Genomic DNA, 13,633 nt, shown 5'->3' with positions numbered 1-13,633 from the left:
ACCCGGAGAGTCCAACCCAGCACCCGACTTACATGGAGATGGAAGAAAGAAAGGTCCACGTGGAGGCACGACCGAGCCTATTTCAGGACCCGACCGCAGGAGCGCCCAGCGAGGGAACAGACCACGGGACTCAGCCCAACCTGCTTCAGGAACTCCCTGCCCACGACCCAGTTCACCCAAAATGGTGGAGACACCGCGCTAGGACCCAAACATGCTGCAAGGTATTCCCGTGCCCGCAGAACGTCGGGTCCCTCTGGATCGCAAACATGTCCCACCCCCTCTACCTCAACAAGCGCCAGGGATCCTGCTAGATGCGACCCCGGAAACGTAACCAGCGCCTGGTCCTGGACAGCACCCTGAACCCTGCCAGACACAACCACCGACCTTCCACAAAGTCAGACTGCTCCCATTGGATCCCAGGATCATTCAGCCACAGCCGCTGACCGATGAAGCGAGGGAAACGCGGTGGTCTGCAGGTTAAACTAAAGCAAGGTGGTTTCAAAACCTCTCTCCCCAGCATAGTCCTGGCAAACGTCCATGCGATCGAAAGCAAGCTGGATGAACTTAACGCAAGACTTACCTCTCAGAGGGAAGTAAGAGACTACTGTGTGTTCTGTTTCACAGAGACATGGCTTACCCCTGCCTCACCGGTCTGTGTCATACAACCGGAAGGCTTCTCAATTCACCGGGCAGACCGCACCACGTCATCAGGCAAAGCGAAGGGTGGAGGGATATGCCTCCTCATCAACTCCTCCGGATGCTTGGATGTGGCGACCCTGGCGACCTTCTGCTCCGTGGACCTGGAATACCTGACCGTGAAGTGCCGTCCATATTATCTTCCACATAGGTTCACTCCAGCCATTATCACAGTGGTCTACATCCCACCCCAGGCAGAAGTGAGGATGAAGCTGAGCGAACTGTACACAGTTTATAACCAACTACGAAACAAAACATCCAGAGGCCTTATTCATCGTGGCCAAGGATATCAAAAAGGCCAACTTCAAGAGTGTACCGCCAAAATTCCATCAGCACATTTCCTGTCCCACCAGGGGCGACAACATTCTTGAGCACTGCTGCTCAAAAAATCAAGGGCGCCTACAATTCCACCTCCCCACCACAAATCAGACCATAAGACGGTGCTCCTTTTCCCAGCATACAAGCAGAAACTTAAGCGGGAGAATCCATCTCACAAGGCCGTGCAGTGCTGGGCCGAGGAAACAGAAGAGCTCTTACGTGACTGCTCAGAGACGGTGGACTGGTCCATATTTAACAACTCAGCGACCAACTTCAATGAGTAAGCCACCACGGTCACATACTTCATCAGCAAATGTGTGGACGACAGCATGCCAAAGAAAGCAGTGCATACATTCCCCAACCGGAAACCATGGCTCAATCGCGAGATTGACTCACTACTGAAGGACAGATCTGAGGCGTTGAAGGCAGACGACCCTGACCTAAACAAGAAATCCAGGTTGGACCGTTGCAAAGCCATCCGAGATGCCAAGAGAGAACGCCAAACCAAGCTAGAGTCGCTGACAGACTCTCGGTGATTGTGGCAATGACTAAACAACATACCGGGCTACAAAGCAAAGCGAGCAGTACCTCCGGCCCCGATGAACTCAATGCATTCTATGCTCGGTTCGAGCAGGTGACCAACAATCTACTGTCGCGTGCCCCACAAGCCCATAACTCACCCATACCCACCATCTCAGCTTCCGAAGACAGATCGGCCTTCCTGAAAGTGAACCCTGAGAAGGCGACAGGCCTGGACGGGATCCCTGGCCATGCACTCAGAGCCTGCGGGCGGACCAGGTGTCAAAGGTGTTCACGTAAATTTTTAACCTGTCCCTACTCCACTCCGATGTCCTCATCTGCTTCAAGAAGACCACCAGCATAGCGGTGCCAAAGAAGAACCAGGCAAAGTGCCTCAATGATTACTGTCCGATGGCCCTGACTTCAGTCATGATGAAGTGCTTCGAGAGGTTGATCATGAAGCGCATCACCTTCATACACCCAGAACGCCTTGATCCACTGGAATTCACGTACCATTGCAGGCGGTCCATAGCAGACACCATTTCCCTGGCCCTACGTTCATCACTAGAGCATCTCGACAACAAGGACTCCGACATCAGACTCCTATTTAATGACTACCGCTCCGCCTTCAACACCATAATCCGAGCCAAGGTCATATCAAAGGTCCAAAACTGAGAACCTGGCTCCCCACTCTGCAACTGGATCCTCGATTTTCTGACCAACAGACAACAATCAGTAAGAATGAACATCAACACCTCCTCCACAAGAGTCCTCAATACCGGGACCCCGCAAGGCTGCTTACTTAGCCCCCTACTCTATTCCCTGTACACACACGACTGCGTGGCAAAATGTGGTTCCATCTCCATCTAGACGTTTGCTGACGATACGACCATCGTGGGCCGGATCTTAGAACAACGACAAACGACGAATTAGAATACAAGAGGGTGATTGAGAACCTAGTGGAGTGGTGCAGCGACAACAATCTCTCCCTCAATGCCTGCAAAACTAAACAGCTGGTCATTGACTTCAGGAAGCAAAGTGCTGAACATACCACTGCCAGCGTCAAGATGGTGGAGATGATGAGCAGTTTCAAACGCCTTGGGGTGCACATCTCCAAAAGTCTGTCCTGGTCCACCCACGTCAACGCTTCAACCAAGAAAGCACAACAGCGCCTATACTTCCTCAGGAAACTGAGGAAATTTGGCATGTCCACATTAACACTGCCAAACTTTACAGATGGAAGTGTTTTATGATAGAATGCATCCTATCTGGCTGCATCACAGCCTGGTATGGCAACTGCTCGGCCCAGGGCCGCAAGAAACTTCAGAATCGTGAACACCGTTTAATCCATCACACGAACCGGCCTCCCATCCATTGACGCAATCAAGACCTCCCGCTGCCTGGGGAAAGCGGGCAGCAAAATCAAAGATCTCTGCCATCCGGCTTATTCACTCTTCCAACATCTTCCATCGGGCAGGAAATACAGAACTCTGAGAACACGCACAAACAGACTCAAAAACAGCTTCTTCCCCGCTGTTACCAGACCCCTAAATGACCTTCTTTTGGACTGACCTTATTAACACTAGACCCTGTTTGCTTCATCCGATGCCAATGCTTATGTTGTGACATTGTATACCTTGCATTCCCTATTATGTATTTTTATTCCCTTTCCTTCCATGTACTTAATGATCTTTTGAGCTGCTCGCAGAAAAATACTTTTCATTGTACCTCGGTATACGTTAGAATAAACAAATCCAATCTTAAGGGATCGTCCCTTTCGGCTGAAATGGTATCATCTGGTTCTAGTTTTTCTTGCACGTGGAGACATATTCTCCGCGACCACTCTACCCAGATCTTGCATTATCCTGTAAGTTTCAATAAGATACAAAAAGGGACTAGGGATAACCCTGGGAATTACAGGCCAGTTAGTCTTACTTCGGTGGTAGGCAAAGTAATGGAAAGGGTACAGAAGGATAGAATTTCTGAGCATCTGGAAAGACACTGCTTGATTAGGAATAGTCAGCACGGATTTGCGAGAGGTAGGTCTTGCCTTACAAGTCTGTTTCATTGAGGAGGTGACCAAGCATGTGGATGAAGGTAAAGCAGTGGATGTAGTGTACATGGATGTTAGTAAGACATGTGATAAGGTTCCCCATGGTAGGCTTTATGCAGAAAGTAAGGAGGCATGGGATAGTGGGAAATTTGGCCAGTTGGATAACGAACTGGCTAACCGATAGAAGTCAGAGAGTGGTGGTGGATGGCAAATATTCAGCCTGGATCCCAGTTACCAGTGGCGTCCCGCAGGGACCAGTTCTAGGTCCTCTGCTGTTTGTGATTTTCATTAATGACTTGGATGAGGGGGTTGAAGGGTGGCTCAGTAAATTTGCAGACGATACGAAGATTGGTGGAATTGTGGATAGTGAGGAGGGATGTTGTCGGCTGCATAGAGACATAGATAGGATGCAGAGCTGGGCTGAGAAGTGGCAGATGGAGTTTAACCCTGAAAAGTGTGAGGTTGTCCATTTTGGAAGGACAATTATGAATGCGGAATACAGGGTAAACGATAGAGTTCTTGGCAATGTGGAGGTGCAGAGAGATCTTGGCGTCTATGTTCATACATCTTTGAAAGTTGCCACTCAAGTGGATAGAGCGGTGAAGAAGGCCTATGGTGTGCTAGCGTGCATTAATAGAGGGATTGAATTTAAGAGCCGTGAGGTGATGATGCAGCTGTACAAAACTTTGGTAAGGCCACATTTGGAGTACTGTGTACAGTTCTGATCGCCTCATTTTAGGAAGGATGTGGAAACTTTGGAAACGGTGCAAAGTTGATTTACCAGGATGTTGCCTGGAATGGAGAGTAGGTCTTACGAGGAAAGGTTGAGGGTGCTAGGCCTTTTCTCATTCGAACGGAGAAGGATGAGGTGCGACTTGTTAGAGGTTTATAAGATGATCAGGGGAATAGATAGAGTAGACAGTCAGAGACCTTTTCCCCGGGTGGAACAAACCATTACAAGCGGACACAAATTTAAGGTGAATGGTGGAAGATATAGAGGGGATGTCAGAGGTAGGTTCTTTACCCAAAGACTAGTGGACGCATGGACTGCGCTGCCTGTGGAAATAGTTGAGTCGGAAACATTAGGGACCTTCAAGCAGCTATTGGATAGGTACATGGATTACGGTATAATGATATAGTGTAGATTAATTTGTTCTTAAGGACAGCACGGTAGCATTGTGGATAGCACAATTGCTTCACAGCTCCAGTGTCCCAAGTTAGATTCCGGCTTGGGTCACTGCCTATGCGGAGTCTGTACATCCTCCCCGTGTGTGTGGGTTTCCTCCGGGTGCTCCGGTTTCCTCCCACAGTCCAAAGATGTGCAGGTTAGGTGGATTGGCCGTGATAAATTGCCCCTCGTCTCCAAAATTGCCCTTAGTGTTGGGTGGAAGTGTTGACCATGGGTAGGGTGCTCTTCCCAAGAGCCGATGCAGACTCAATGGGCCGAATGGCCTCATTCTACACTGTAAATTCTATGGTCATCTATGATTAATCTAGGACAAAGGTTCGGCACAACATCGTGGGCCGAAGGGCCTGTTCTGTGCTGTAATTTTTCTATGTTCTATGTTCTAAGATCCCCCCATACTTCGAAACTCCACCGAGTACAGGCCAGAGACATCAACCGTTCCTCAGACGACAAGTTCTTCATTCCAGGTATCATTCTTGTGAACCTCCTTTGGAACCTTTCCAAGTCCAGCACATCTTTCCTTATATATGGGAGCCAACCATGCTCAAATGACTCCTAATGGGGTCCGACCAGAGCCTTTTCCAGCCTCAGAAGTATATCCTTGGTCTTTGTTTCTCGCCCTCTTGACATGAATGCTGACATTGCATTTACTTTCTTCACTGCCGACTGAAACGTGCATTTCGCCGTTTAGAAAATAGTTATGCCTAAATTCCTCCTTTCAAAGTGCATAACCTCACACTTTTCCACATTGTATTTCATTTGCCACTTCATTGCACACTCTCCTAGCTTGTCCAAATCCTTCTGCAGCCTCCATGCTTCCTCAAAACTACCTGCCCCTTTGCAGATGTTTGTTTCATCTGCAAACGTAGCAACAGTGCCTTCAGTTCCTTCTCCCAGATCATTAATGTATATTGTGAAATATTGTGGTCCCAACACTGACCCCTGAGGTACACCACTAGTCACCGGCTGCCAATCTAAAAAATACCCCTTTATCCCCACTCTCTACATTCTACAGTCAGCCAATCCTCTATCCATGTCAGGATCTTACCCGTAACGCCATGGGCTCTTAACTTATTCAAGTCTCCTATGCGGCACCTTGTAAAAGGCCTTCTGGAAATCTAAATAAATCATGTCCACTGGTTCTCCTTTGTCTAATTTCCTTGTTACCTCCTCAAAGAACTCTAACAGATTTGGCAGACGTGACCTCCCCTTGACAAAGCCGTGCTGACTCAGTCCTATTTTACCATGCACTTCCAAGTACTTTGCGATCTCATCTCTCATAACAGATTCTAAAAGCTTACCAATGACCCAAGTCAGGCTAACCGGCCTATAATTTTCCACCTTCTGCGTCCCTCCCTTCCTAAACAGTGATGTTACATTAGCCACTTTGCAGTCCTCTGGGACCCTTCCTCCCCAGTGATTCCTGAAAGATCACCACCAATATCTGCACAATTTACTCAGCTATCTCTTTTAGGACCCTGGGGTGTAGAAAATCCGGTACAGGTGACTTATCCGCCTTCAGGCCTTTCAGTTTCCCCAGACGTTTATCCTTAGTGATGGCCACTGCATTCACCTCTGCCCCCTCATTCTCATGGAGCTCCGGCAACCCGCTTGTGCCTTCTACCGTGAAGACCGATGCCAAGTAGCTATTGAGTTCGTCTGCCATTTCTTTGTTGCCTATTATTATTTCTCCAGCCACATTTTCCAGTTGTCCAAGGTCTATTTTGCCTCTCTCTTACCTTTTATATTTTGAAATAAACTCTTCCTATCCTCTTTCGATTACTAGCTGGCTTGCACTCGTATTTCATCTTTCCTCCCATTATTGCTTTTTTAGTTGTCCTCTGCTCAATTTTAAATGATTTCCAATCCTCTGGCTTCCCACTAATACTTGCCACTTTGTAAGCGCTTCCGTTTGCCTTTATGCTGTCGTTGTCTTCTCTCGTCAACCATGGATGATGTCTTGTCCTGCCTTTAGTATGTTTCCTCCTTGGGGCAAATTTCTGCTGTGCCTCCCGAATAACACCCGAAAAATCCCACCATTGCTGTCTCACTGCCTGACCTGCTAGTCTCCTTTTCCTATCAACTCTGGCCAGCTACTCCCTCATGTCTTTGTAGTTACCCTTATTTAATTGTAATCCATTACATCTGACTCCAACTTCTCCCTCTCAAACGGCGTAAATTCTATCAGATTGTGGTCGCTGCTCCTGAGGGGTTCCTTCACTTCAGGATCCCGAATCAAGTCTGCCTCATTACATATCACCAAATCCAGAATTCCCTGTTCCCTAGTAGGCTCTGTCCAAAGCTGCTCCAAAAAAAAATTTCACAAACATTCCACTAATTCATTTCCTTGGTATTCACTACCAACCTGATTTCCCCAGTCCATATGCATATTGAAGTCGCCCATGATTGTTGTGATATTGCATTTTTTATATACTTTCTCTATCCCCTAATTTATTTTCTGCCCTACATCCTGACCACTACTAGAGGTCTGTACATAACTCCCATCAGGGTGTTTTCCCTTTGCGATTCCTCAACTCTACCAACAGAGATTTTATGCCTTTAGGTTATATATCGCTCCTTGCTATCTATGTAACCTCATGCCTTACTAACAATGTAACCCCGCACCCTTTGCCCACCTGCCTGCCCTTTCGAAAGGCACATATGCTTGTATATTTTGATACCATCGCTGATCCCCTTGCAGCCACATCTCTGTGATGCCCACAACATCGTGCCGGCCAATTTCAATGTGTGCAACAATATGTCTTGTTCTGTATACTGTGCGCATTAAAGGTGCAATACCCTCAGTCCTCCATTTACCACCTCCGTTCTTGCACTTGGCATCTTTTCTGCTCATCCTGAGGGTGACGTTTTCTTTTTTTTTGTCTATTTGTCCTTCCGTTCTGACATTCTCTAAGCTAAAGGTTTGTTCCCATCTCCTGCCATATTAGTTTCAATCTTCCCGAATACGTTTGTGTGTGTGAACGAGTGAAGTTTGTGTGTAGGGGTGTGAGCAGCACGTGTGTTTGGTAGTGTGAGTGCTTGTTTCCATGGTATGTGGCTGAGTGTCGCGTTTGTTTGTGTATTCGTGTGCGTGAGAGTGTTTTAGTATACGTTTGTGTATATGTATGTGCGTGTGCATATGTTTGAGTTTGTATGCATGGGTCTGAGTGTGTCTGCACGTATCTGAGTGTGTATATACGGTGGCACGGACGCGCAGTGGTTAACATTGTTTCTTCACAGTGTCAGGGTCCCGGGTTCGATTCTCGCTTGGCTTAATGTCTGTGTGGATTCTGCACGTTCTTCCTGTGTCTGCGTAGCTTTCCTCCGGGTTCTCCGGTTTCTTCCCACAATTCCCGAAAGATGTGTTGTTAGGTCAATTGGACATTTCGAATTCTCCCTCAGTGTCCCCGAACAGGCGCCGGATTGTGGCGAGTCATGGCTTTTCACAGGAACCTCATTGCAGTGTTAAAACGTAATTAAGATTATTATATATATGACTGTTTGTGTGTGTGTGCGTGGGTGAGAGTATGTGTGTGTGTGTGTGGGGTTCATTATCTGGGTGTACCTGTGTTTGTATACATGTGTCTATATTTGTGAGGGTCGGTGTGAGTGTGTGTGGGGGGACTTGTTGTGTCGGGGGGACTGTATGGGTGTCGGTATTGGAGTGAATTAGTGGGACAGAGAGTGGATCTGTGGGAATGTGTATGTCGGTTCATTTGGTGTAGGTGGGTGTGCGTGAGAGTCAGTATTGTGTTTTCTGGTGTGAGCGTGTGTGTGTGTTGGATCTGTGTCAGTGTGTGGGGGTGTGCTGGTGTTTGTGTGGGGGTGTTGTGCCTATGTGGGTGTGAATGTGTGCGTGTCAGTCTGCATGTATGGGTGAGCGATTGGGTGAGTGGGACTGTATGTGTGAGTTTGTGTGTGGGTACGGGTGCATGTACGTGTGTGTCTGCGTGCGTATGAGTGCGAGTATTTTGTCGGTATCTGTGTGACTGAGTGCAGGATGTATTTTTGTGTGTGTGTTTGTGCAGCATGTATGCATGTGTGCGTTTGTATGTGGGTGTGCATCTGCTTGTGTATCTGCGTGACTGAGTGTCGGCGTGTGCACGGAAGGGTGGCTGTGTTTTTCTGTGTCTGTGGGTGTGTGTTGGCTTGAGTCTGTGTTTGTGAGACTGTACCTGTGTGTCTTTGGCTCTGCATGCGATTTTGACCTTTTATTTGTGTCTGGGTGCCCATATGTGTGTGTCTCTGAATGGGTGCGTTTGGTTATGGGGCTTGTGTGTGAGTGTATGTAGCTTGCATGCATGTGTTCGTGTGCATACGTGTGTTAGTGCCTACGGGTGTGCTGCTCTATATCTTCGCCCATGTGCGTGTTTGTGTGAGTATATGTGTGTGGCTGCGTTTTTTTGTGTGCGAGTGTATGCGTGCACGTTTGGATGTGCATGTAATTGTTTCTGTGTGTGTGTTAATGTGCTGGTGTGGGTCTATGTGTCGGTGTGGACCTACGTGAGTTATAAAGGGTGTGTGTGGGCGTTTTTGTGTTTTTGAGGGGAAGTGCGTCGTGCGCGTCTATGTGTGGGTGAGGATCTGTGTGCCAGGGCCAGTATGGATCCACGTTGGATTTGGTTTTGGGTAAGTTTTTAACCTGGACAAATGTGAGGTAATGCATTTTGGAAGGGCTAATGCAGGTAGGGAATATACAGTGAATGGTAGAACCCTCAAGAGTATTGAAAGTCAAAGAGATCTAGGAGTACAGGTCCACAGATCACTGAAAGGGGCTACACAGGTGGAGAAGGTAGTCAAGAAGGCATACGGCATGCTTGCCTTCATTGGCCGGGGCATTGAGTATAAGAATTGGCAAGTCATGTTGCAGCTGTATAGAACCTTAGTTAGGCCACACTTGGAGTATAGTGTTCAATTCTGGTCGCCACACTACCAGAAGGATGTGGAGGCTTTAGAGAGGGTGCAGAAGAGATTTACCAGAATGTTGCCTGGTATGGAGGGCATAAGCTATGAGGAGCGATTGAATAAACTCGGTTTGTTCTCACTGGAACGAAGGAGGTTGAGGGGCGACCTGATAGAGGTATACAAAATTATGAGGGGCATAGACAGAGTGGATAGTCAGAGGCTTTTCCCCAGGGTAGAGGGGTCAATTACTAGGGGGCATAGGTTTAAGGTGAGAGGGGCAAAGTTTAGAGTAGATGTACGAGGCAAGTTTTTTACGCAGAGGGTAGTGGGTGCCTGGAACTCACTACCGGAGGAGGTAGTGGAGGCAGGGACGATAGGGACATTTAAGGGGCATCTTGACAAATATATGAATAGGATGGGAATAGAAGGATACGGACCCAGGAAGTGTAGAAGATTGTAGTTTAGTCGGGCAGTATGGTCGGCACGGGCTTGGAGGGCCGAAGGGCCTGTTCCTGTGCTGTACATTTCTTTGTTCTTTGTTCTTTGTTTGTAATGAACCAGGCCAGGTGTTGGATTTGGAGGTAGGAGAGCACTTTGGGGACAGTGACCACAATTTGGTGACGTTTACGTTAATAATGGAAAGGGATAAGTATACACCGCAGGGCAAGAGTTATAGCTGGGGGAAGGGCAATTATGATGCCATTAGACATGAATTGGGGGGGGGGGGGATAAGGTGGAGAAGTAGGCTGCAAGTGTTGGGCACACTGGATAAGTGGAGCTTGTTCAAGGATCAGCTACTGCGTGTTCTTGATAAGTATGTACCGGTCAGGCAGGGAGGAAGGCGTAGAGCGAGGGAACCGTGGTTTACCAAAGAAGTGGAATCTCTTGTTCAGAGGAAGAAGGAGGCCTATGTGAAGATGAGGTGTGAAGATTCAGTTGGGGCGATGGATAGTTATAAGGTAGCGAGGAAGGATCTAAAGAGAGAGCTAAGACGAGCAAGGAGGGGACATGAGAAGTATTTGGCAGATAGGATCAAGGAAAACCCAAAAGCTTTCTATCGGTATGTCAGGAATAAGCGAATGACTAGGGAAAGAGTAGGACCAGTCAAGGACAGGGATGGGAAGTTGTGTGTGGAGTCTGAAGAGATAGGAGAGATACTAAATGAATATTTTTCGTCAGTATTCACTCAGGAAAAAGATAATGTTGTGGAGGAGAATGCTGAGACCCAGGCTATTAGAATAGATGGCATTGAGGTACGTAGGGAAGAGGTGTTGCCAATTCTGGACAGGCTGAAAATAGATAGGTCCCCGGGGCCTGATGGGATTTATCCTAGGATTCTCTGGGCCAGGGAAGAGATTGCTGGACCTTTGGCTTTGATTTTTATGTCATCATTGGCTACAGGAATAGTGCCAAAGGACTGGAGGATAGCAAATGTGGTCCCTTTGTTCAAAAAGGCGAGCAGAGACAAACCCGGCAACTATAGGCCGGTGAGCCTCACGTCTGTAGTGGGTAAAGTCTTGGAGGGGATTATAAGAGACAAGATTTATAATCATCTAGATAGGAATAATATGATCAGGGATAGTCAGCATGGCTTTGTGAAGGGTAGGTCATGCCTCACAAACCTTATTGAGTTCTTTGAGAAGGTGACTTAACAGGTAGACGAGGGTAGAGCAGTTGATGTGGTGTATATGGATTTCAGTAAAGCGTTTGATAAGGTTCCCCACGGTAGGCTATTGCAGAAAATACGGAGGCTGGGGATTGAGGGAGATTTGGAGATGTGGATCAGAAATTGGCTAGCTGAAAGAAGACAGAGGGTGGTGGTTGATGGGAAATGTTCAGAATGGAGTTCAGTTACAAGTGGCGTACCACAAGGATCTGTTCTATGGCCGTTGCTGTTTGTCATTTTTATCAATGACCTAGAGGAAGGCGCAGAGGGGTGGGTGAGTAAATTTTCAGACGACACTAAAGTCGGAGGTGTTGTCGACAGTGTGGAAGGATGTAGCAGGTTACAGAGGGATATAGATAAGCTGCAGAGCTGGACTGAGAGGTGGCACATGGAGTTTAATGTAGAGAAGTGTGAGGTGATTCACTTTGGAAGGAATAACAGGAATGCGGAATATTTGGCTAATGGTAAAGTTTTTGGAAGTGTGGATGAGCAGAGGGATCTAGGTGTCCATGTACATAGATCCCTGAAAGTTGCCACCCAGGTTGATAGGGTTGTGAAGAAGGCCAATGGAGTGTTGGCCTTTATTGGTAGAGGGATTGAGTTCCGGAGTCAGGAGGTCATGTTGCAGCTGTACAAAACCTTGGTATGGCGCATTTGGAGTATTGCGTACAGTTCTGGTCACCGCATTATAGGAAGGACGTGGAGGCTTTGGAGCGGGTGCAGAGGAGATTTACCAGGATGTTGCCTGGTATGGAGGGAAAATCTTATGAGGAAAGGCTGATGGACTTGAGGTTGTTTTCGTTGGAGAGAAGAAGGTTAAGAGGAGACTTAATGGAGGCATACAAAATGATAAGGGGGTTAGATAGGGTGGACAGTGAGAGCCTTCTCCCGCGGATGGAAATGGCTGGCACGAGGGGACATAACTTTAAACTGAGGGGAAATAGACATAGGACAGAGATCAGAGGTAGGTTCTTTACGCAAAGAGGAGTGAGGCCGTGGAATACCCTACCTGCAACAGTAGTGAACTCGCCAACATTGAGGGCATTTAAAAGTTTATTGGATAAACATATGGATGATAATGGCATAGTGTAGGTTAGATGGCTTTTGTTTCGGTGCAACATCGTGGGCCGAAGGGCCTGTACTGCGCTGTATCGTTCTATGTTCTATGTGTGTGTGGGAACACAGAGGAGACAGTTGTGTAGTTGTCTCACTGGATTTGTATTCCCGGCACCCAGGATAATTCTCTGGAGTCTCAGGCTGGAATCCCACCATGGCAGATAATGAAATTGGAATTCAATAAAAATCAGATTTCAAAAGTACAATAATGACCATGAAATCATTGCCATTTCCTGTAAACATCCATTTGGGACACTTACCTCCTGGTGCTTGGGTTTCCTCCAACAAGTCCCAAAAGACGTGCTTGTTAGGTGAATTGGACATTCTGAATTCTCCCTCGGTGTACTCGAACAGGCGACCACTGGATTTTCAGAATAACTTCATTGCAGTGTTAACGTAACCGATGTGTGACACCACTACCGATTAATTAAAAACGAATCCCCTTCAGGGAAAATAACCTGCATTCCTTACCCGTCAAGTCTATATGCGATTGCAGACTCACACAGCGATGCGGTTAAATCTTACCTGCCCCCGCCAAACCCACGGCAATGGCCTAGCCGGACGCCCAGATCAAGGCAATTAGTGATGGGTAACACGTGCTGACACAGCGACACCCACATCCTGAGAACGAATTGAAATTAATGAATGTCCGTGAGTGTTCGTCCTTGTGTGTGTGTAGTTTTGTTGGTCGCTGTGTGCCTGTGTACATGTGTATGGGTGTGTGGTGCGTGTATTGATGTGTGTGTATGCCTGTGGGTGTATCTGTATGTGTGTTTGTGAGATTGTGTGTATGTATGTGTGTGCGAGCATGTGTGTGCATGAGTGTGTTTTTTTGGGGGTGAATGTAGTACCTGTGTATGAGTGTGTTTCTGGGTATGTGTGGGTGTGCTTGGGTGTGTGTATGAAATTATGTGTGTTAGCATTTGTTTGGATGGGCATGCCTGTTTGTGCATATGGGTGCGTGGCTGATTCTGCGCGTGTTTAGATGTATATTTGTGCGTATGTATGTTTCTTTGTGTCCCTGAGTGTGTGTAACGGTATCACTGTCTCGGCAAATGTCAGGATTTGTATCCCTGTGTGAGTGTGTTTATTTGGGTGTGCGTCTGCAATTGTGTGCCTTTCTGTCTCTCTGTGACAGTGAGTGTGTGTATTTGTCTCTCTGTGTGTCAGTGAG

Source organism: Scyliorhinus torazame, chromosome 20 (assembly GCF_047496885.1).
Source record: "Scyliorhinus torazame isolate Kashiwa2021f chromosome 20, sScyTor2.1, whole genome shotgun sequence".
In the NCBI taxonomy this organism is placed as follows: domain Eukaryota; kingdom Metazoa; phylum Chordata; class Chondrichthyes; order Carcharhiniformes; family Scyliorhinidae; genus Scyliorhinus; species Scyliorhinus torazame.
This window is presented reverse-complemented; position numbering follows the sequence as displayed.